General features: G+C 34.4%; 1 protein-coding gene across 3 annotated transcripts in view; it reads left to right on the top strand.

The window, feature by feature from the left end:
* LOC122500546 (steroid receptor seven-up, isoforms B/C) overlaps window positions 1–24,606 on the top strand; it is a 171,647-nt gene that overhangs the window by 142,752 nt on the left and 4,289 nt on the right. The gene's annotated exons all lie outside the window — the stretch shown is intronic.

The raw sequence follows: 24,606 nt of genomic DNA, 5'->3' as shown, positions 1-24,606 counted from the left end.
ACCCAAGGAGAGAGGAGAAATGTGAACCTATACAGGGTGGCCCCTAAACTTCTTCTTCTTTAGGGTGAGAATCCTGATCGAATTCCATTCTGATACTCTTTATTTTCCCACTGTTTTTTTTTTATTTTTTAATCACAAGATTGCTAGTACAAAAAAAATATTTTTCCCAAATAACAATCTTTAACTTTTATCTTATAAAAGAAAGTCGGCAATTGAATTGTTATGGTTAATGAGATCATAAAGAATAAAGTTCCCCTGTTGTCACGTGCCCACGATAAAACTTCTCACTTTACAAGAGAATCTACCCCTTTTCAGAAAGTTTTCAAACCCTTGGAAATAAATTTTAGTATAAGCAAATCAAGTTTACAAGTTCGGTTTATGGAATTCTGAATAAAATCTAAAATATACAAGCTTTTTCCCCTGGAGGAATTTTTTCCTAATGTCAGAAAATAATTATAGAATAAAAATCCTTGATGGTGACCGTTAAAAATATGAAATCCAAGTTGACAGTTGAATTGTGCAAATATGGACGGTTTGCGTTATATTGGGAATTTTTAAGAAAAGCATCAACGATGACGAGAGGAAAATCATTTTTGAAAGTTATATGAAATGACACAAAAAAAAAGGAGCTTGTGACACCGGGCAGTCACTTGAATAAATATCAATCATAAAAACGGCTGTAGAAAATATTATTTTCATACCTTGACGTTATAGGAACGACCGCAGCTGGACGACACAATGAGACGTAATCCAATAACGCCAGCGTGTCCGCCCCGTGAAAGATTTTTTTTTTCTTCCCTCAAGATGAATAATACAAAACTTGAGGAATAAGGAGAAGAAGCTTCCGATGAGTTTACCTGAATAAGAGAAAAATAATACTCTCCACGTGACTCGCAAATTTTTACCCGATTCTTATTCTTACACATGGCACGCGCAACTAAATGCTCACACACTGGGGGACACATCCCTGCTTCTTCTATACAGCATATTAGGCTTTTTAAGAATTTATTATTTTCATATTCATAATATATATACAACACTTTATTATCCCGTTGGGACACTTTTACATCTCTCAAGAGATCTTTAATACTTCCAAAGCTTCCAAAACTTTTAAATATAAATTCCAAATCTAAAATTAAAGAGAAGATTAAAAAAACAATTTCTAAACAATTTATTCAGACACTAAAAAGAAAGGGATAGATTAATGATGATTTTGAGCCTAACAGTATAGGCTCAGTCTTCAGTGCTTGAAAACTGAGACGCGTAAGTGTTTATTTTGTCGTGTAAGGTTTTTTATTGTCGCGTAAGATTTTTTGTTGTCGCGTAAGGGTTTTCTTTGTCGCGTAAGATTTTTTTATCGCGTAGGGTTTTTTCTTGTCGCGTATGGTACCTTTCATCACGAAGCGTTACACATTTAATATTAACATATCCCGTTAGCTAAAAAATCGTCAAATTTCGTAATATGTGGCGAATTATTCGACATTAGTTGTACTTACCTAAAAAAAAAAAGCTGTCTTACAACGCCAAATCGGATAACCGGATATGACAATAGCCAGGGAGGTTAAGCGTGTTTGCCCTTCTCTTGAAGGCCCATTCAAAGCGACAATGAGGGCCTTCGAATGCTATTCAGTTTCCCTTGAACGAAAATGCGCAAGAATCTTTCCCTATGCTATATATATATATATACATAGCATTTCATTTCTCATTCTTTATCGGTCTATTGGCATTCAGAATTCAAACACCGGGCCTTCGATCTTGAAACAACTTTTCCTGCTGGCAAATATACAGATGAGATTTTTTCTTCTCCTTCATCTTTAACGTTATGGTCAAGAAATCCGCCCAAATCACCACAATGAGCCTAATCAGCCAAAGTGTATATACACAATCGACAACAAACCATATGTATCCTTGAGTAGATGACGATCTTTATCTATGTTGAATAAGCCACCGTTTGAGGAGACTCCCGAGGTGGACCCACGGTTGAAAATTTATTGCCTACATGATACTACTGCGGGCACAGCTGCTGATTTTACGCCTCTCTTCACTCTCTTATAAAGTTTGATTTGTTTCCGCTTTTCTGTTTGCTTGTTTGTAAATGTACCTTGCGATTATTTTCGAGTCGTTTAAAAGTTATTTAGCAGTGGGATATTTTAATTCTTTTAGTAAACAGATTGTTAAACCTCTACTATATTCGATCTATGATATACTTAAAAATTTGATTTTTAATTTAATTTCTATTTAATTTATAATAACATTCTCTTCTTTTAGCTTCTGGCTTCTCTTCTTTTTTTATATTTTTATTGTTCACACTATTAACATTTGATTGTTTGTAGCCCAGATTACAGACTTTACACTCGATAATTAATAAAAAAAAATAGCAAAAATTGAAATTTGAATTGAATTGAAATTTGACTTTACCCACAGTTTTAGATTTTGATGAGTGTTAATAGTAAATTGTTCAGATGATTTATTCCAATTTGTTGCTCGAGAGACAAAAATGGTCAAATTTCTCGACTGGCTATATGTATATATATATATAGTTTTTGTGAGTTTTTTCATCACCACAGGGGCGTCTCTCTTGGTCATGTATTTTTCAGCGAGCAGCGTAAGTGTCTGGGCGGTCATTGCGGCTCACGGTTGGGGGCCGGGTATTAATAATCAGCTAATTATACTTGACGCGTCGATTATGGCCGAGCAGGTGTCTACGGCAAAATATATATACGACACATGTCCCACTACATTGTGAACTTCATTTTTTTTTCGCCATTTTGGAACATTTTAACTCCGGTTCATAATTTATTTTCATTTATTTTTTCCCACAACATGAAGGAAGAAATTTTTTTATATTATGAAGGAAATATTTTTTAAATTTTCAAATCATGGACAAAGTATATGATCGCACATGATAGGAAGAAAAGTGTGTTTTAATCTGAGCACACTCGAAGCGCTTAGTCGACGCTTGTTTCGTATATCGGACCTCACCTACAGAGCCGTGGCTACATTATGCTAATGCCTCGTCAATTGTGATTTTCATTCAATTTAAGCTCCATGTTGCGCGCTTGTTGAAAGATACGCAGATACCACCAGCAGTGGTTGTCATTTGATATTTGCTTTCACTACAATATCCAATGGCGATATATCAGCAACCCAATACTGTCAACATCCCTTGAAATAAACTTCCCGGAAAACCGTTTGACGCACTTCAGTTTTATTTATTATTGTCTCACTAGTGAGCATAAAAAAAAACTCATCGTCACATTCTCTTCAAGTATATTAGTTTGTTCCAATTATTAACACAATTTCACTTTATGTAAAAAGTGAATTTTTTTAAAATGAAAATATAGATGTCTATACCTTTCGCATCTAATTCCAATTTTTTCTATAAATCTTTTTACAGGGAGATAAAGTGAAATTAGAAATAAATAAATTTTCCTTCGATAATTAGTCCTATGGCAATAAAAATAGGGGTGAGAGTGTAAAATTTCCGTTTGCGGATCACTGTGATGGAGTTTGGAGAGTCTCGGTGCTTCTTCCTTACAGTAAAGAAGAGTGTTATCAAGATATACCACGGTGGTAGTCTCGTGTGGTGGTCTTGTGGAATATACATATACAACATAAGCCGCAACTTTTCAGAGAAGTAGCTTCGTATGCTGCGCTCGTGCTATGCCATAGGCTACGTAACATAGCTGTAAGCGAAACCGGTATCGTCTTCGGGCAAAGCGACCCATGTATATGGTACCTCTGAATACTCAACCTTCGCCAAAAGAATTCGTAACTCAGGCACGAGCCCAAGACACTCACGCACACTATACGAAATACTTCCCTTATCATTTCACATCATATCCAATAATATTCCTTTTTCACCCACTTGGGAATTTTTAAATGCCTCCAATTCCTATCTTTCTTCATTAATACACCCACTTCCTATATTTCTATGCAATTCTACATTTCTATTTATACTTTTTTATATACCTATATTTTTCTATACAATTCTATATTTCTATTTCTATATTTTTATATTCCTGTAGAGTATTTCTAGAGTTTTCTTAAAAGTATCAAATTGATACTACATTGCATCAATTTGATACAATTCAACAGGGTTGTCATAGGTCAGGGAAAAGTCAGGAATTTTTATTAAAAGTATACTAGAAATTTTTTTTTTTCAATTTCTGACCACAATGGATTTTTCAATATTGTTTATTTATTTCAACAGTTTTAACGCAATTATCTTGATAAATAACAAAATTCTTCACAGAAATTCCATTAGTTTTAAGGATTTAAATAAAAATCTTTGCAAAATTCAATTATTTTCATTTTTAACAATATTTATCACAAGAATTCAATTATTTTCAAAAGTAATAAAATTCTTCGAAGAAATTCAATTATTTTAAAAAATTTTAAGGAATATCTCGTCAAGAATTCAATTATCTTTAATAAATAGCATAATCTTTCGCCAAAAATTTAATTATTTTTAAAAAAAGTAAAATAAAATTCTTTGCAAAATTTCAATTAGTTTCAATAGTTTATTCGTAATTCAATAATTTTCAATATTTTCATTAAATTTATTAAAAAATGTAATTATTGAACAAAATTTTTAATACAATTCTACGAAAACATTCAGATATTTTCATAAATAATAAAATTTTATTATAGGAATTCAATTATTTTCATCATAGAATTTTAAATATTTTATATACAATTTTAAATAAATTCCTCGAAAAATGCAATTATTCTTAAAAATTTTATTAAAACTTGACAAAAGAATTCAATTTTTTAAAAACATTCAATTATTCAATAAAATAATAAAATTTGTTACAATAATTCAAATATTTTCATTAAAAAAAACTTTTAATTCGTCGCAAAAAATCGTTTATTTTCAAAATTTTTTTAAGTAATTCTGCAAAAGAGTTGAATTATCTTAATAAACAACAAAATTCTTCCTAAAAAATAAATTATTTTAAGAAATTTTAATAAAATTTTTCGCATGAATTCAATTATTTTAATAAATTATTAATTAAATTCTTCAAAAGTTTTCAATTATTTTCAAAAATTTTGATAAAATTCTTTAATTCAATAAATTTCTGTAAAATTTTACTTAAATTCCTTAAAAAAAAATTAATTATTTTGAAATGTTGTTAATATAATTCTTCATAAAAATTCAATTTTAAGAAACATTAAAGTATTCAATAAATTATTTAGTTTTATATATTTAAATAATTTATTTCTCGTAGAATTTTCTAATAAAAATTTATTTCAAAATAAATTTCGGTTAAAATTTTCGACAATAATTAAATATTAAATGCATTAAAGCATAAAATTTTAGAAATAATTGATTTTTAAAAAGGTTTCAAATTCAAATCTGTAGAATTATAAATTTTTCGTACTTTTAACTAATAATTAATTTAAAGAAGAATTGTAGATTGACTTCTTCATGTTTTATAATAATATTCTTATAAATTATTGAATTTCAAAAAGGTTTAAATTAAAATTTTTTATTTGATTTACATTTTAGTATCAAATCGATACACTTTAGTATCAATTTGATACTTTAAAGAAAACTATTCCTACATTCCTAAAAAACAAGATCTGTTAAAAATCATGATTATGAAGAAAAACTTGATATTTAAGGTTTACAGAGAGAACCGTGCGTATTATAAGTTAATTAATTACATTACTCTATTAATTGTCAATAATTTCAAGAATGAACAATAATAAAGTCACAAATTATAAATTTCTCGGATTTTCTGTTATATAAGCATCGAACTCTCTGAGAAAATGTGTTGCATGTCTCATCGTCCTCTTCTATTTATCTTTCTTGGATGAGAGAGAGAGAGTGAAGAAGAGGGTATATTATAAGAACGAACGAGATTTATGATCTTTATACGTCCGACTGTCGTTAAACGAGTGTCGTCCTGAATGGAGTAAATGGACTGTGATTTGTACATTGGCATGCTGTGTAATGCGTTGACACTGGACATTTTAGATGGTCCTTCAACGAAGAAAAGACCATGTTTTGGGCATATCTTGTGCGTGAAAAGATAATGACCACGGGGGTCATCATTTTCTTCCTCAGGGCGTGTTTGCAATACTTTGCAAAACAGCTGTCGACGAAAATTTGTCAACTAGCCAGGTTTTCTAGCTATTAATCTTTCCATTAATACTTTTTGTTAACAATAAACAAGATTTTACTTTAAATTCATGTGTTTTAATACTAGTGAAAAATACTACTGAAAAATAATTAGTAATAATTGAAAAATTTTAAAAAATTCAAATATTAACAACAAAATAATTTCTGCAATTGAAGAAATTTATTGTACGATGTGACTCATAAAATCCAAGATTTGCATTTGATTCTCCCTTCCCCTTCCTCCTCCTCTCGTTTCTTTATCAATATTTTTTTCTGGTACTTTCTTCAGTGTCCAACGAGCGAAGAAGTTTTAGATCGTGTGATAACTGGCTCTCATACCCATCGACTTTTGCGCGACCCCCCACCGTTCAATGAGAGACATTTCTCATCATTTTCCATTCAGCCAGTCTCTGAGTTATAAGCTTCGTTGCGCGCCTTAGCGCGGCACAATCGTTCGATTTATTATAACCCGCGAGCCTAATGAATTTAATTTCATATTTCACGGCCGGTAAGTAGACTCTCGTGTGTGAAACGCACGCGCTTCTTCAAATGCCGGAGATTTAAGAAACGGACGAAAATTATTTTTTTATCACCCACGTGAAATTTTTTTTTTTCTTGAACCCGTCGCCATATTTTAGTTGACGTGAAAAAGATTTTTTGTAATTTTTTTTAAGGGGGGCTTTTCGGTAGGAGAATTGGTCGTGGTGCTTCTTTCCTTATTTTGTTATTGCTTTTTTAAAATGAGGAGGAAAGTGAATCTCGCGGTAGTTAAGTTATTAAATTTATCTCTTCTGAAGTACCTAGGGCAAAAGCTAGAGAGAGATGATTTATAGTTTTTTTTCTTGCTGCCTAACGACGCGAACGAAAGAATATCGTTCTTGTCTTTATTTCATGTTTTATTTTCAAAAGTTCTATTTATTCTTTCCTTGTAAGAGTATTTCTCTCGTTAATTATATCGTGTATGGTTGTTTTTATTTTTGCTTCATAGAAAGTATATAGTTGATATTTTCCCCACCAGGCGGCAGTTTCAACGATTTCACCGTCTATAAGGTACTTTAAGCAACAAACATAGTTCTTTCCCCAGGTGGTACATTTTTTTTTCTTTTTAAAATCTTTTTTTAAGGAAGAAAATGGCAAGGATTCGCACCACTTCCGCTATTCAGGGGTGCCAGTTTTTTCCTCAAGATTGCAATAAACTATCTTTTAACTTCCGGCAACCGCATATACGCATGTCTTCATCGTAGCGACACGCTTCGCTTATTTCCTGCGTGACTTTCCTCTTAAAGAGGTGAATTTCTTTTGCGGAAAATAAAAATCTACTTCTTTATCCTACAACCATACATTTTTATTTTTTTTTCCTAAAGCGGGAAGGGAGATAATCAAGATTACAGTATCTTTAAATAAGAATATTATGTACATAACTTAAAACTTTTATCACAATGTGTTTCAATTTCGCAAAACACTATATGTTATAAACTTACATGAGAAAAAACGAGATAAGTTTATTAAAATCGCCCCTTTAATTATGAAAATGTGTCATAAACCTTTCAGACGTGTTTTACGACTCTAATTAAAATATAGAGTTTGTTTTGAATTTATTTATAAAATGATTATTACTATTCAGAATAAAGAGCAGACTAGATGATGATTCAGAAGTCTGAGTTAGACAAAAAATTAGATGATCAGACAAAAAAAAGTTTTGCTAGAAAACCTTAAAAGACAAACTATAATAATTAAAACCCAGGCGTCGCTTCGTACTTATCCTCAACCTCTAAAGGTCCGCCTACAATGCCTCAGCTTTATAAATTACATTTACGGAATCAAAAGAAAAATACTAAGCAAATAATAATTTAATGTATTAAAAAAAATTGATCGTTTTTGCAGCCTCTTTAATTTAATCCGTAATATATAATTTGAAATAATTATCATTGTAAAATAATGCTTATCGATGTTAATCTACGGGCCTGGCATCATAGGGACCTAACAAAGCGCAAATCCCTTTCGAGTGTATATATAGGGTTGGTATGGTCAGCAATACCGCAGTGCACGAACCTTGACGTTAATGGCATGTATTACCGCTAATAATGTTAAAAACGCCACGATATATATCGAGTGCATGCCTCGTAAAAATTTACTTATAATTGTGTAGACGCCTTGATTGACTTCTTAACAACAGGAAGTTCATGTGGGGAAGAGAAAAAGTTTAATAAGAATCATTTAATCCAAGCATATTTTAAAAAATGTAGGTACATTAATATATACTTGGATTAAATATACTTTCTATACTTTGCTTATTAAAATATTGAATTCCGAAATAAAAGTAATAAAAATTTATTTTTCTAGATTTTTTTCGGGTCCTGATATCATGTGGACTCAAAAAATTAAATTAATTAGTTCTTGTATTACAAATTGGATTTTTAAGTTAGTCCTCACGCCGCCAGGACCTTTGCTGCATCTAGAAAAATTATCACAGACAGAATTATCTATAAAATTAATTTAACAATGATTGTGTAAAAATATTTTATGCTGTAAAATTGGATTTTAATTGTATTTCTTGCATTGATGCAAAAGACGTTATTCGTTAACTAATTATCGACATTTAATTCGAGAGATTAGACAGGTAATTTAAAGTTGCGAAATAGTAATAACAGATATTTTGTGATATAGTGACATAATACCACTCACGTTATCCACATGTGTCAATCAATTTTTTTTCTACAACTAAAGTCTGTCACTTCGCAGTGTAAAAACACTTTCGAAAATTTCTATTTTTATACTCTTCTTTTCTCGAAAAAAAAGAGACAGATTCTTGGTTAATTAACAGAACATTTGAAATGTTATAAATTTTACTTCGAAATCATCGATAGATTTTCTTGTTTAGAGATTATAATCTCGACATTTAGGAAACTGGTGACATTTGAATTTTTCATGTGGAATTATTGCCGTATATATATATTGGCGTAAAATAACGATAAGGAAATCAAGTAGCCGACGCGACACCTGCGGTGACTAGAAAATAAATACACTGTATGATAATCGATCGGACAGGCGATTTATTTAAAAACCGCTCAGATCAGAATTCACTGCGATTTTATGCCGATCGTTTCTGACACCTCCGAATGATCAAGTTTTTTTTCACTCTCTTTTAAATTGAGAATCAGTGTGTGAACGGAAATGGGTGCTACTTTTTTTTCTCCTCCTTTTCATTATAGAGATTATTTCTTCTACCACATTTTACGCGCACCAGTTTCAAAAGTAGAGAAAACCAAGTTGAATATGTGGGAATCACTTTCTTTATTGCCATCAATATGTGCCTGGTAAAGATTATATTCAACATTTTAGAAATTTATTTACACCTTTTTATTTATTTGAAATTTATATACTTATTTATATTTATATATTTATATATAAAATATATCTTCTTATTAAATACGAGTGTATATAAATTTCTAATGAAAATTAATTTTTCTAATTGTGGAATTCTTTTTTTGTTTCAGGTGAGTTTCAAAAGTCTTTGCAGTTTGGGGTTTGTGAGTAATGTAACAATTTAACAAATTTATTTCATTTTTTTGAGGTTTTTTCTTTCTGCAAAACGTTCTCAGCTCCATAAAAGGCGCTAGCGGAGTATTTTGAAAATTTAACCTTGGGAGTTGTTCCCAAAGCGTCCCGCCAGGCGCTAAAATGGCGCTGCGCTCGTTAGGTCAAAAATTTATTCAGATATCAACGATTCCATTGAAATAGGGTTTGAATCAAATAATCGAATAGAAATAATTGAATAAACGCATTACTGACCCGAACCTGATTCACAATTCCAGATCAATATCGAAATTGAATCTAATTTAAAATTTGAATTTAATGATAAATCTTGAAAAATCTTTCTATCTTTTGGTAAACTGGATGGAGTATAAAATATACATATTGTCGGTGTAACATATTACGCTCTAAGTGAATTAATTCGAGTGACACTTTAACTAAACGATGACGTGAGATGACGTAAAAAACAATATCAAGCCCACATGTGGTTTATCGCAGTTGAGTTTGCGGTGATCCCCTTTCTAGCCGCAGGCAAACCACACGGAATACGCAAAGTGGCGAATGGAAGGACAACGATGGAACGACATCCCTTATATTCCGTTAGTTTGCGACCCCTCATCTTCTTCCTGGGGGGGAAACAACGACCCTTGTGCCTCGGAAATAATTGTATTAGGTTATATCGCGGTCGACGAGAATGACGCGCATTTGCTCGAGGGTGAGCAGACAATTCGCCTGGTTTGTTGCGAACAGTCATCGACACTTGCTGCATTTCAATTTCCGAATCGTACACGCAAAAAAAGAATTCCATTTAACCACTCACGCTCTTCATTCTCAAACATATGTCCAGAATGGGAAATCGAAAAGTTCTTATTCTATAGAAAATGATCGGAATTCAAAATTTTTAGATCATCTTCTAGTTGGGGATTTTATATTATCGGTGCTCTTCATTCGCAATTGGAATATTTTATGTCTTTTAAGGTTTTCTAACAAAACATTTTCCGCCTCATAGTCTAATCTTTTGTTTAATTCAGACTTCTGAATTTCTGTATCATCTTCTGGTAGGAGATTTTGTATATGGTGCTCTTCATTCTTAATTGGGATCTTTTGTCTTTTAAGGTTTTCAAAAACACTATTTTTCATCAGATCGTCTCGGACCGAATTTCTGGACCATCTTCTATTCGGAGATGTTTGGTGGTCTTCATTCCTAATTGGAAAATATTGTCTTTTAAGATTTTCAAAGAAACTATTTTTTGGCTGATCGTCTAGTCTTTGTTCATGTCGGACCTGAATTTCTGGATCATCTTGTAGTCGGTGATATTTGGTGCTCTTCATTCCCAATGGGAATATTTTGTCTTTTAAGGTTTTCTAGCAAAACTTTTTTCCATCCGATCATCTCTATGAGATGCGAATGGATCTACATTTCCCGTCGCAGTGGAACCACTAGAATTATAATTTAGAAAGTGGAAAAAATTTTTGTTTTAGATTCTGGTGTCATGTGTTAGTGGCACAAAATTGTATAATCCATATAGGATATTTTTTTGTACATTCTGCATGTCCTTGGCGGTAGGTGCGTATAGTGGGTGCTGAACAGTATATCACGAGTGAGAATAAATCAACGATGGGCGTAACAGACATCGAGAGACACCATAGAGGTTGGAAGGAAACCCGTCTCTCGAAAGCAACGCCTCGTTAGATTTATCGCAGTGACTCGTCTCCTCTACACCTAAGCACAACAGCCGGTTTGTTCGAGTTACCAATCCTTCTCTCTTTCTCTCTCTCTCTCACTCTCTTCCCTTTATAGGTATATTTAGATATCAAAGTCCGATGTAATTGGTATACCTCGATACGATCGAACGGGCAACGCTCTCTCGCACGGTTTCAAAGATCTACGGATATCGCCTACCCATCCCTTGTAGAATGTTCCCATGGCTATTTCCTCATTCGAGGTAAAACAACACGGCGACAAATCACAAACATGATGTTAACAATGTCCTTATACAAATCATTCTTTCCATTTGTGGACTTTAGAGAAACTTTAGAGAAACGTGCACTAGAAATGTAATTCTAAAATTGGAACTATCAGCGCGACCATAAACTTTGTGGTTTTCCTTCTAGATAATCGAATGTTTGTTAAATCGCCACTAGAGTTGACTATAGCGCTACCGTCTTTTTCCCAAGATGCTTACTTACTGTTAGGTGACGCTTTACTATCTTTCTTTATTCTAAGCAAATATCCAACATCCGCCATTAGGAATTTTGATAGATGATTATTGATGATTTTGACCAATTTTTTTTATAGTTTAGCCCACCTGACATCGTAAATTTTCAAATTTAATGGATCAACTTTATCTGATTCTATTTACATGGACTCTTAACACCATGTCACCTAGGAAGCATTACTTCATCTCCGATTGTAATTTAAACTCGTAATAAAGCTTAGGAGTAACTGATACGTACAGTAGATATAGGGAGCTGTTTAAAATAAAATCCAGGGTGAATATTACCATCGTAAATTATGATTTAACTGATCCGGTCTATCAGAAAAAAAGAATAATCCAATTTTATGCGATAGAATCTCGATCCTCGTAGTAGTGTTATTAAAAATTGTTCGTATTAATCTACTTCGTTGCCAAGTCACTAATTATGGGTATTATTAGAAATATATTCTCTCTCTTTTTAAATAGAGACATGTTTGCTTTAGTCATCGAGATTTTTATCATTTCCTGTAAATTGCCTATTAACAGCATAAGCAAAGCCGGAAATGGTACTTCTTTCATAAAAACATTCATCGGGGCATTAAATAAAGTGTATTAAGTGTATTAATTTTAATAATATTGCAATAAATATGAATTCACATTAATAGTATAACTTATGATTAGTTTGTTTAACTAGAACAATAATAAACTCGTAACTCGAGCCCTTGCGCAGTTGTAACAAGACTGCCTACCGCTTATCACAACCCAGCTCTTCATCGACCCCGGAAATGCATTATCTGTCCGGATCCACGTTTCCATTGTAGCATTCATGTGAGGGAATCGAGAATCATCGCAGATTGACGCGTGCGTGTACATCTGACTGTATCACTTTGCATGACACGTGCCTTCAAACGTTTCATTTTCATTGGAATTAAAATAATGATAACAGATATATACTTTGGTTTTCTATTCAGAATTTTTATAACTTTAACTTTTTAAATCGCAGATATGGGTTTTTCACACTCATGACTTTAAACTGCATTCTTTAAGATGGAATTCTTGCCAGTATCTATTTTGAAGAAAATACTCCATACTCATTTATGTAATCCTAATAATTACAAAAATTCGAAGAAGAAATGGATATAGTTTAGCTTTAAGGGATAAATAGTAATTTTTGGCAATAGAAAATTCTCTACAACAATCAGAGTTGTTTTAGTTGGAGTATTATTCGCAGTGATAGTATTTTCATGCACCAAATGAGGATTGCAATTTAGTTGGACAATTAGAGACACGAAGGGCAAGTTCTTAGTAAGGACCCTTTAATTGTCTAGCTAGTACACTTTTTTATCACAGTATGTATAGTGAACGATGCGTGACAGTATATATTCTATGGAGGCAAGAGCAACTCGTACATATATGTGCGAGCGTGCAACAATCTTCAACTTCCGGCAGTGCTTTAAGTAATTATAACACCGAGAACTCAAAGTGCACGAGAAGGGGAGACCTCGAATTCTTACTTACATATATACGAGAGGTTAGGCGCTATTAGGGAAAATCTTCGTGCAACATATAGTTATTTATGAATTCCTCCGAAATTATAATTGTCTATCATCACCCAGTAATTTTTTTTTACTAATTTAAGAATAACAGTTGTCATCACGAGAATGTTAGCTGAATTCTAGCTAGCTTCTAATCGGCAATTTTAAATTTAGAGATCTTTATTCACAATGGAATATTTTGTCTTTTGAGGTTTTCTAACAAAACATTTTTTTCGTCCGTTTATCTATAATTTTATATTTGGCGCTCTTCATTCGCAATTAAAATATTTTGTCTTTTAAGGTTTTCAAAAAAACAATTTTTCGTCAAATCGTCTCGGACCGAATTTCTGGATCATCTTCTAGTCGAAGCTATTTGGTGGTTTTCATTTCCAATTGGAATATTTTGTCTTTTAAGGTTTTCAAAAACACTATTTTTGTCAGATTGTCTAGTCTTTGTTCATGTTAGACCTGAATTTCTAGATCATCTTGTAGTCGGTGATATTTGATGCTCTTCATTCCCAATGGGAATATTTTGTCTTTTAAGGTTTTCAAAAAAACTATTTTTCGTCTCGGACCGAATTTCTGGACCATCTTCTATTCGGAAATATTTGGTGCTCTTCATTCCCAATTGGAATATTTTGTCTTTTAAGGTTTTCTAGCAAAACTTTTTTTCATCCGATCATCTCTATGAGATGTGAATGGGTCTACAATTCTCGTCACACTTTTGAATTTCTGGATCATCTTTAAGTCGAAGATTTTATGTTTTAGTGCTCTTCATTCGCAATTGGAATATTTTGTCTTTTAAGGTTTTCAAAAAACAGTTTTTTCGTCTGATCGTCTAATCCTTGTCTAAGTCGGGATTTCGAATTTCTTGATCATCTTCTAGACCTTCGCCTATTAGTTAAAATATTGAAATAGATGCGTATGTTCGAATACAATTCCGTTAAGTAATTTAAATTTTTGCTACAATTTTAATTAATTCTAATTGTTAATGTTTATTTATTTTCAGTAAAATCACTTGCCCGTGAGAATAGTTTTCGAAGATTTGTGCGATTTATCGTAGATTTAGTGGAATATGGGAGTTGAATCAAAAACTGAAATCACGGTCGTTTTATCTCAACTGGATATATATGAACGTCAAGGGGAAGTCAAAGGTAGCGATCTTCTCGCAAAACGAAACACCGGGAAATATTGTTTCTCATTATGGTCCCAGAGCCCTACAGGATTATGACTACCATCCAGATAGAATGCTAGAGGGCAACGGCAACTCGTGGAAGAAACTGGTTTTCTAAACCATTACTCGGCATCGCGTCACGTCTCATATAAATACTATGGTGTAATATCGCCTTTATGGGTTCAAGATGTACGGACAAATTGTGAATTCCCTTAGAGTCACGAATGTCCTGTTCTTTTATTGTCCCATCATTATCTTTCAGATTTTTTTTTTGCTATTCCAAAGAGTAATTGTTTTGGTTCAATTAATCATGTCGAATGTTTTGAATACATCTTTTTGAGTGTTCAACTTGAAAGTTGAAAACCAAACTGGAAAATTGAAATAACAAACTTCTTGATGAACGAGAAGGAGGAATTAATGGAGCAATAACTTCTGGTCCATTGTGTGTTAGACCGAATTCTATCTCGGTTTTGTTTTATCACTTTTTCCGTATGCGTTTGTCTTGGTCATAAGAGGATCATGGAGCGTTAAAGTCAACAGTTCGCGGTCGCTTGGTGGGAAATTAAATATGTAAAATCGCACGAGCGGGACGCTAAATATTCAACACGGATTTATTATACGAAAACACGATTCAACGACGTGTATTGGCTCACCTGCAATGGTTTTTGTCGGACGTTTTAATTAGAATTTGGATAAAGCGAACATAGTTTCGTCGACTGCTGCGGGTATATCGCCATCCATGACGGTATATATTTCACGTCCACGCGTGTGAGGGTCAAGATCCGTTGAACCCTGACGGAGATAAGCCTCCCTCGTTGAATTTCGCCAAGAGTTGGCCTTTCTGCGTTTCGCACCTACCTTGTATCTTGTATTAGTATTATATCCAGGCCTTTGGCTACGGACAGCTCCATTAACGTTCGCCGCGGGTAACCTAAACTTTCATGCCAACTGATGCTGGGCAGGTTGCTTCGCCTCACAGACAGCAGCCGATGGAAGGTTTACTGAAAGGATCTCATGAGAAGATTCGCGTGTTGGAATAAGCTTGGGTAAAATCTACCTCTTTGTGGGTATTTTCACTGCGCCTTCGTCTTTTTCTTCTGTTTCTTCTTGTAACGCTGTAATCGAGGGTTACAAGGAGAGGCCCCACCGTGATGCTCTCTTGCCATGACTGGATGGATGGATGGATTCGCGAGCTCGTTATCGGAATCCCTCGAGCGAGTCCGACAGAAGCAACGACTCGATTCTCACCTTCACTTCCTGGCAGGCGGGTCCTTTTTATTTTCCAACATCATTTTCAATAAAATATCTTTCATTCTAATCATAAATTTTTCACTGTCATGAAATTAACCCTCAGTGGATGCGGACCAAGATAACTTATACATAATAATATAATTACAGTAATCGGTAAACTCAAGTAGTAAAACGATGCTCGTTGTTCCCGCCAATTTTCATTACGCTCATGCGCAGTATCGATCAACTCGGATAATTTTCCAATAGAATTAAAAAACTACCAAACAGGGAATGAAGTTGTACCGAAGCATTTCGTTACATGAACATTGTATGTATTTATAACTATTTTCAATATTAGAAATTAATTCACTCTTGAGTAGAACTTTACGAAAATGAATTGAATTTAAAAAAATGATACGACGAGGAAATTTGTAACTATTACTAAAAGGGGGGCCGCAATAAATGGAAGATAACAATTTTATCCACAGCCTCCACTTAACCCAATCTGTTGAGAACAAAGAAAACGTGAATTTCAGCAGTCGAAAATCGTGTTAGTTTTCTCTTAAGGAAGCAATCTGTCGCTGCCTGAGAAACTTCCTTTTTCGTTGGGATAAAATATGCGACGAGAACGTTGCTTACTCACAGCAAGAAAAGCTAGCGAACCCTTTTCCTCGGCAAAACATCCCCTCAAAAATGATAATTCCGCGTCGTCGACGACGCTTTTTGATAGCCGCCGGAAGTGGCGAGAGTGCCTTTAAAGTCAACGCCGAGCCTTCGAACGATCATCCGCCTCCGGTAATATCCAAATATATACATATTTTTCCCCCCATCTTATAATGAAGATGCATTACTGAATTTCAAAATTTTCCCCGCGAAGATAGAAAATTGAAACTACATAAAAAAAAACTTCGTTTAGTTAAAGAGAATAGCATTTGATATTAAGAGGGAGAAACAATTTTAAGACAAGTGAATTTTATCCAAGTTTCGAAAAATTGCATCAAACTGAGTTCAATATTTAATTATCACATAAATTATAATTCGAAAAACAGAAAAGGACACGAAAAAAGCAAAAAGTAGAAAGAGAATAAAAGAAAAGTAAATTGAAAAATGTAACTGAGAAGAAAATAAATAGAGTTAAAAGTAGTGCACAGTTTTTTTATTTTCCTTTTTTTTAGCTAAAATGGGATGATTTTTCAATTTCGGCTCAATGGAGGGACATAGAAAGGCCGCGAGAGTTGTGATATTTGAACACTGACATTTTCACCCCGGGGTTGATGCGGGCAACCCTTTGGCGTTAGCACGTTCAATCACTCCATTGTCTCGACGGCGCTCGTTTTATGCCCGCGTCAACGCTTCATTTTGGGGCCCCAGGTCCGGTCGACTTGGCTTCTATAGCTCCACGTGCACGCCACATTGTCTATTTCAAGAATATATTATGCGCCCACACGCACACTTTTGTCTGTACATGTAACGCTCTGACCTCCCCTCCTCATACCCCGAAATCTTGACGCAAAATTAACAATATTCCGAAATTTTTAGTTTCCGTTAGATATCAGAAATGATATCAAAATTATGGGACGTTACTAACTAATGGCAAAATTCTATAAAATGATGAGTGGAACTGATGATCAGTTCCAACAGAAATAATAAAAACGAAAGTAAAAAATTGAGAATAAAAGGATAGTACAAAGCGAATGATTAACAAGTATACCGCATATGTACAATTCTTGTCAAAGCTGATAATGTTGAATAAGGCATTTGATTTAATTAACGAATTCGTTTAGTTCGTCAATTCAGGTTCAGGTTTAAATTATACAAGTCGGTGCGGGGTATCGATTGTATATTGGTGTTGTATGTGTATGTATTTCTGTATCTATAGATATTGTGGCAGGATCACGAACTGGATATGTGGCCGGCCAATTAATTACGAGACATAAAGTCGCGCGCGCACACACACCCGATTAATTACGAGTCGGCGATCGGCGGGCGCATAATTGACATTGTTGCCGCATTGTTACCAGCAAACCCACTGAATTTATCAATAGATTCCTCTTGCCTGGTTGTACGAACGAACACACCCCCTTCCCCCTTTTGTACATTCACCCTCGTTCAATTTTCATAGTTTCGCGAGATGGACGCAATGTCCTCTCCTCTAGTTGGATACTTTGTACGTGCCGTGCGTCTATGTACAGAATTTCGATAAATTGGCCATTATTGCAAAAGCGGGTCGTCGTTTTAACAGCTTTCAAGTGTTGGTCTAACCCACTTGGTTCCACTGTATAGAACGCTTGTTCACTCCCTAAGTTCGTATCATAAAATTTACGGTTTACAACAACTAACATTCCAACGGGATTTTGAAAATCCTATTTGTTGGCTGTTACAAACCGGGGTAAATTAAAATTTTATTTTGTACACATAGTAGGTTTTCAAATAGAAATTGTTAGAGAACTTGAATCCCAATTGTTGAATTTATTATTTTTTTCTAAAATGATAGGAGTTCTCTAATAGTAACGGTCAAGATATTTTATATTTGGTGCTTTTCATTCTCAATTAATATTTTTTGCCTTTCAAGGTTTTCAAAAACATGTTTTTCCGTCGAATCGTCTAATCTTTTGTCTAAGTCGGACTTTTGAATTTCTGGATCATCTTCAAGCCGGAGATTTTATAATTGGTGCCCTTCATTCTCAATTAATATATTTTGTCTTTTAAGGTTTTCAAAAACATGTTTTTCCGTCAGATCGTCTAATCTTTGTCTAATCTAGGTCGGGATTCTATATTTTCAGATCGTCATTCTAATTGGTAATTTTTTATTTGGTTCTCATTATTGGAAATGTGAATATTTTGTCTTTTAAGGTTTTCAACAAAAACTTTTTTTTCGGCATTCGTCTAATAGACAACTTTGGATATTCTTAAAAATAATACCGCATTAAATAATCTGCAATGAAATTGACACGCGTGAGCATTGAGTGAAAAAAAATAAGGAAATAGATGTGTCTATATGATTAGGTTGTGTGGAGAGAAGGAAGGAATTAGCGCAAAAGAAAATCAATATCGGAGATATTTTTTTTATTTTTCCTTCTACATATATGACGATTAGGTGTGATGTTGAAAACAAGACGAAGGACAGAAACGGTTGTCCCAGTAAATTTACACTGTTCCGGGTCGACCGCGGACGTGGTATATCGGATATCACAATATTGTGAGGAAGCGCCTTCTCGCGACATAATGGAGCACGGGCAATGATAATTATCATAACAACGACAGTATTTAGAGCCGTGTCCTATCGGAGGTACACATCAGGCGACACGCATGTATTTACCAAGTCTAGGTGTTGTATGAACAAGCGTTCCGTTTAGGGGAAACATTGTCATGTTAATAATGACAATGCCAATCCCATTACGAACTATAGGGTTACGTTTCGGTTCCACACACTGTTCTCTATTATTCCCGGTGCTCTTTACAGCAGGTAAGGTCAACTTTTTTTATTCTTCTTCTTTCATTGTAGAACGTCACCGATTCCATTCTTTCGGTGGGTATTACGTCTTCTGTCTTTCACTTTCGCTAGTGAGCAAATCTTTTTTTCACTCTTGAGACGCGATCTCGCTCTGTCACCTTCATATTTCTCATGCTATCACGAAACCGGTTTTTGTGCTCGAGGCTAAATGTCAACAACGGCATAACGGCCCGGTTAGAGGATTACCCCGTCGTTGAGGGTAGCGCCCAGACAAAAGGTCGTGAACTTTCTATGTGTCATAATCCGTCTGAGAGGAGGGTTCTTTGGTGTTAGGACACCACTATTCTCAATTCACTTCTACAGTTCCTGTAATCTTTACACTTCGCAATTAATTTCTGCATAGCTCTGCTGATTTTGATTCTAATCAATTTTTATGCGACTCCAGGCGCACAGTCGTCGAATGAGCAGAATAATATTACAAGAACTATTCCGAACTTGGGAAGTAAAGATTTTGATATTGTTTTGACAATTACAATTTAATTAGAGCATCTCATGTTTGATTTCAGTCTATATAAAATTTGTTTATTAATCTCTTTATGTAGTCCGTATCTTAAGTATTGTGTCCAAGTGGCGACGAATTTCACATTAAATAGCGATAATAATGAAAATGGTAATTGTGGTTTACTACCCTATTCTAGTCCTAAGTTGAGTGTAGATGACAACATTAAATTTGAAATTACTCTTAAAATTGTCTTAATTAGCTATACTGAAAAAACTCTTCAAGAATTTATTTCCTCGAGACTACGAGAGCAAATTTTGATTTAATATCTTTGAATGATCATTCATTTTCTTCCTGCTAAAGTCAGACTTAATGAAAAAGAGCCTAGGGCAATTTGTCTAATATACAAGACTATCTTCTTATTTATGTATAGATCCACATATATCATTTTTATTTAATTAGATTCTTGTTGCTGTCAGGTTTGCAATTGCAGAAATTGTTTCCTTATGATTTCTTCTAATGAAACATTAATTTATGTACAAATTCCGTAAAGATCTTGTACTAATTAAGGGGTAATCTACTGAAGAGACTATAATAAAGTTTTCTGCCGATATTCGACTATCACAAGTATATTGACGTCTAGCAATAGTCTAACATCTAATTATTCGACTTTTACAATTCTTGAAAAATTAATGTAGCCAGGATCCAACTATTTTTTTGTGTGCAACCATTTTTTGACGAATTAAGACTGAAAATAAAATTTATGTTGCTAATTGAAGTCCAAGATGTCAATTGTAACAAAACTGACGCCTAGAAATTGTCTAATAATTGTGAGGCCTGTTATTAGTCGTGACGTTAAAGTGTTGAATCAGACTAACTAACCGGATAGAGACTGGAGAAATTATGATCCTCACTGGTAAGGACACTTATAATCAGAAGCTAATGATCTCTTGCCAAAAAACCCAACAACTTCCTACTGTATAGAAACTCTTTTTGTATCTATCGTGCCTTGAATGCTTGTTCTTGTCTTGCGGTGAGAATTTTTTGTCACTGTAAATTGTCGCAATCTGCTTGGTAAAAAAAATTCGCCAACAGCTATTTTAGACAAACATTACAGCCTCTTTGACTTTACTGCCAGATGAAAAAAAATTCAATCGTGTCCTCCTGCTTTAAATTGTTTCCTTGATACTTTATCCTCAGTCTTCAACTTTATCAGTTCATATATATATATTACGAAACATTTTTTTAAGCGATAATATAAAATTTAAGTTGTAGAGATACATACTCTCTAAATCTGAATATGTGAAAATTCACATATTTGTACGTTATAAGTCGTCTTCTCGATCAATAAGTGCATATACACTTATAATAAGTGAAATTTCACTCAGAATAAGTGAAAAATTCACTTATTTATAAGTGTATATGCACTTATTGATCGAGAGGACGACTTATAACGTACAATAAGTGAAATTTCACATATTCAGATTTAGAGAGTAGAAATATTTTTTCTTGACAGAAATAATTTTAAAGGAATCGTATCGAAATTCAAAGGAAAGGACGAATCTGACATTTGAAACCTCTCCGCCTACCAAAAAAAATAATAATCGGCGGATTGTCGCAGGGAATGAATGAATGTTAGGTCGAAAGTGAAAAAAGAAAGAGGGCCATCAGGGTAGGAATATAAAAAGGGTTTGAGGGAGACGCGAAATTCTTTCATGCCCTTCGGAAATGTCATATAGCTGTCGGAATTCGCGGAGGCAATATTTCACACCAGTGAAATACTTGTCTGTCCGTTAGTCCGTCCGTCTACATTATCGCCTTTCCCTTTTTTTTCCTTCTCTCTTGCTCTCAAACAATTTTTCAAGGAGTTTTTACCTAGTCTCTCGATCTTTAATCACAACTCGACCTTCCATTGTCAGTGACGTCACCTCCGACTCGCAAGGGTGCTCTCTCTCTGGGGTGCGCTTTGTGTCGGGCTCTGATCCCTCTCCGCGTCATTTGTCTCCACGGACGCCTTATTTGTACGTTCTCTCACACGAATCTCGACGTATGTAACTTGGTATTCAGTCAGAGAAAGAGTGGATGGCAGAATTACAAGTTACATGCGGGTTAAAAGTTGAGTCAGCTTGTGAAAATTGCTTTTTCCTGTCGTCAAACAGTGTGAAAGAAATCTTTTCCTATTTCGCAATTAGAAAATGTTATTTATTGTAAATCGTATAATAATTTATGTGTGAGAGAAACGATTCATTTCGTTAAGAGGAAATAAAGAAAGATTTCTTGAAGGACCGACCCTTGAAAACTTCTTTTCTTTTTTTGCTTTATAAAACTTTACGCTGAACGAGCAAATCTGCACGCTTATCGGGAGGATTACCACTCGCAAGTACATTGACTGAGATTATCGTGTCCATGTAAAGCAAGTTCGAGTTCGATACGTGTGTCCCTCTCTCAGCAACTTGTAATCTTGTACTTATCTTCGGCGATGAAATACAAGACTTGTCTGAATCGACCTTCTTCCGACCGCAGATCAGCCGTTGATCTAAGTATATCGGAAAGGAAGTCATTACCATTAAAAGCAGTGTTGTAGTCCCGTTTCCAGTTTTTCAGAAAACATGTCGCACCAGTATTTTAATCTTTTTTTTCCCTCTCTGTAAAGAAATAAGGTTATAATTTCCGCTTTCTGTAGTGTAGAAATTATTTACTTATATGTTATCTTTTATGATATGCCTTTTTAGGTGCGACGTTAATTTCACTTCCCTTCACTTTGGACATTTATAAATTTTTCCTGATGAGTTATAAATTATTTTAGATCTGTTACTAGGCGTCTAACAATTGTCTAACATCTAATTCTTCGATTAGGTAAATTAAAAATCTTTTTTTTCGAAATAAACTTTTCTGTTGATGTATTGATTCTAAAAGGGAGGATGAGATTTGACTGATAATCATTAAACGTCAAGGAGTTTAATGTTCTTAAATTCAGGTTATACTTTTTTCTCTTGTTTTTTTGTATTAACAGAATAAAGTTGAAGAGAACTGAGAGTGATTATTAACTGCGAGACGGATTTCAAGTCGTCAGGTTTTCAAAGAGGCCTTGGAGTATGTGCGTATGCAGCACACATGCTTATAAAAAAGAAGCAACTTAAGATTGGTTAATTTATGGTGGTGCCCAGTCAACAAGGCGCCATGGCATTTAGCGGTTAACGCATGCAGATATATAGAGGGTTCGCCCGTCATGGCAGGGGAACTCTACAAACGGGGGTGAGAGGCAGAGAAAAGGAGACGCCACTCAACGGAATTATTTGAATTGATGTGGAGAATTGAAGCTGACGACATCTGAGAGCCAATCCAGCATTTTGTTTATTGGTCGCGCGTTGGCGGATTCCGATCTTCTTCAATTGAACCTCGTCAATCGCGATTGAAACAAATATACTACTTTCGATTCATAAATTCCTTAGGAACATTTCTTCAGGTTTTTTTTTGTCTTTTAAGGTTTTCTAACAAAACTTTTTCTGAGGTGATTGTAAAGAAAAAGTTTACTTACCCAGATGCGTCAATATTTTCAACTGAAAGAATAGAAGTCACATACTGTAAAAATAGTAAGAAAGTTAAGTAAGGGGAGGACACGAGGGAAAATGCAAATTGCATTATTTCCATACGTACATGTAATGGGCCATTACGCGCACGTGGCCACCACAAAGGAATCCGACTCTCTTTGAACGTATGTACGTGAAAGCTTGCTTTGGAAGATGTAGCGCGTGCCCGACATTATAAGTACATTGCGCCAATGATACGTCGTTCCTGGCAGTCACCGCAAACAAAAATTCACCCTCCAGGATGACTTACTTTTGTATATTGACGCCCCACGATTTTTCACGGTCGAACTCTGTTCTGCTTTTGCTCCCAGCGCGCGCATACTTAAACAGCATCTCTCCTGAGATTTTTCCTTTCAGAGGGTTTATTGACAAGGGGACAAATTGAAGCAGTGCCTTTTTTATCCCAATTTCCATTTGCAATATTTCATTTTCATTCCTGAAAGAAAATTATCCATTACTATAAAGTTTATCTTAACACAATACTTACCAAGTAAAGTTTTTTATTGATCCGATTGCTTTAATTTCTGGGAACAATCAAACTAACCAAGGAGTCATCCATTGAGCGAAACACAAAGGTCAAGAAATCCAAATACTGTTTTATACACAGGCACGCAGACAATAAATCTTGACAAATCAGTCTGCTTAATATGCGGGTCAGACACGTATCTTGAGGAGGAAAAAAATTTATGAAAATAGAGGACAAGTGTGTTGCAAGACGCATTCAAGATCAAGAGTCCCTCTATCTTATCATATTATCCTCGCAATTTTTAGATTGTTAGCAAAACCTCTTGTTAGAATTACAATTTACAATTGGAAGCACGTTTAGGTTTATATTCTAAAAATGTGAATAATTCGCCAAAAAAAAAAGTTAATTAATCATTAAGAAAGTGGTTCGTGAAAAAATCGTGGGAATAGAGGCAAAAAACTTGAGATTAGTCTGACACCTGCACGATTGTGTCTAGTTGGCACGCATTCTAGGCGCGAGTTTCAATGACTGCGTGTCTGTTGCCCGAGGCGTCTTGCGGTGAACCTCTCACGAGGGGGATAAAATACCCCCATCACGAATCCTATCTCTCTCTTTCTTTCTCCTTCATAGTGAGAAACGTAAAGCCGCATTAACGTTTAATTTCTCCCTTCATCCGGTCACCCTCTCGCATTCTGCACACTGATTGCTTACACCAACTCTTTTTTATCATCCTTTGACTTCTCGACGAAATAATTAACGCGTTGATAAAGTGTCACTCTCCTTTCACAATTCATTCCAC

This window comes from Leptopilina heterotoma, unplaced genomic scaffold (genome assembly GCF_015476425.1).
Source record: "Leptopilina heterotoma isolate Lh14 unplaced genomic scaffold, ASM1547642v1 Lhet_188, whole genome shotgun sequence".
Lineage (NCBI taxonomy): Eukaryota > Metazoa > Arthropoda > Insecta > Hymenoptera > Figitidae > Leptopilina > Leptopilina heterotoma.
Note: the sequence above shows the minus strand (reverse complement) of the source record. Positions and strands in the feature narration are given on the sequence as shown.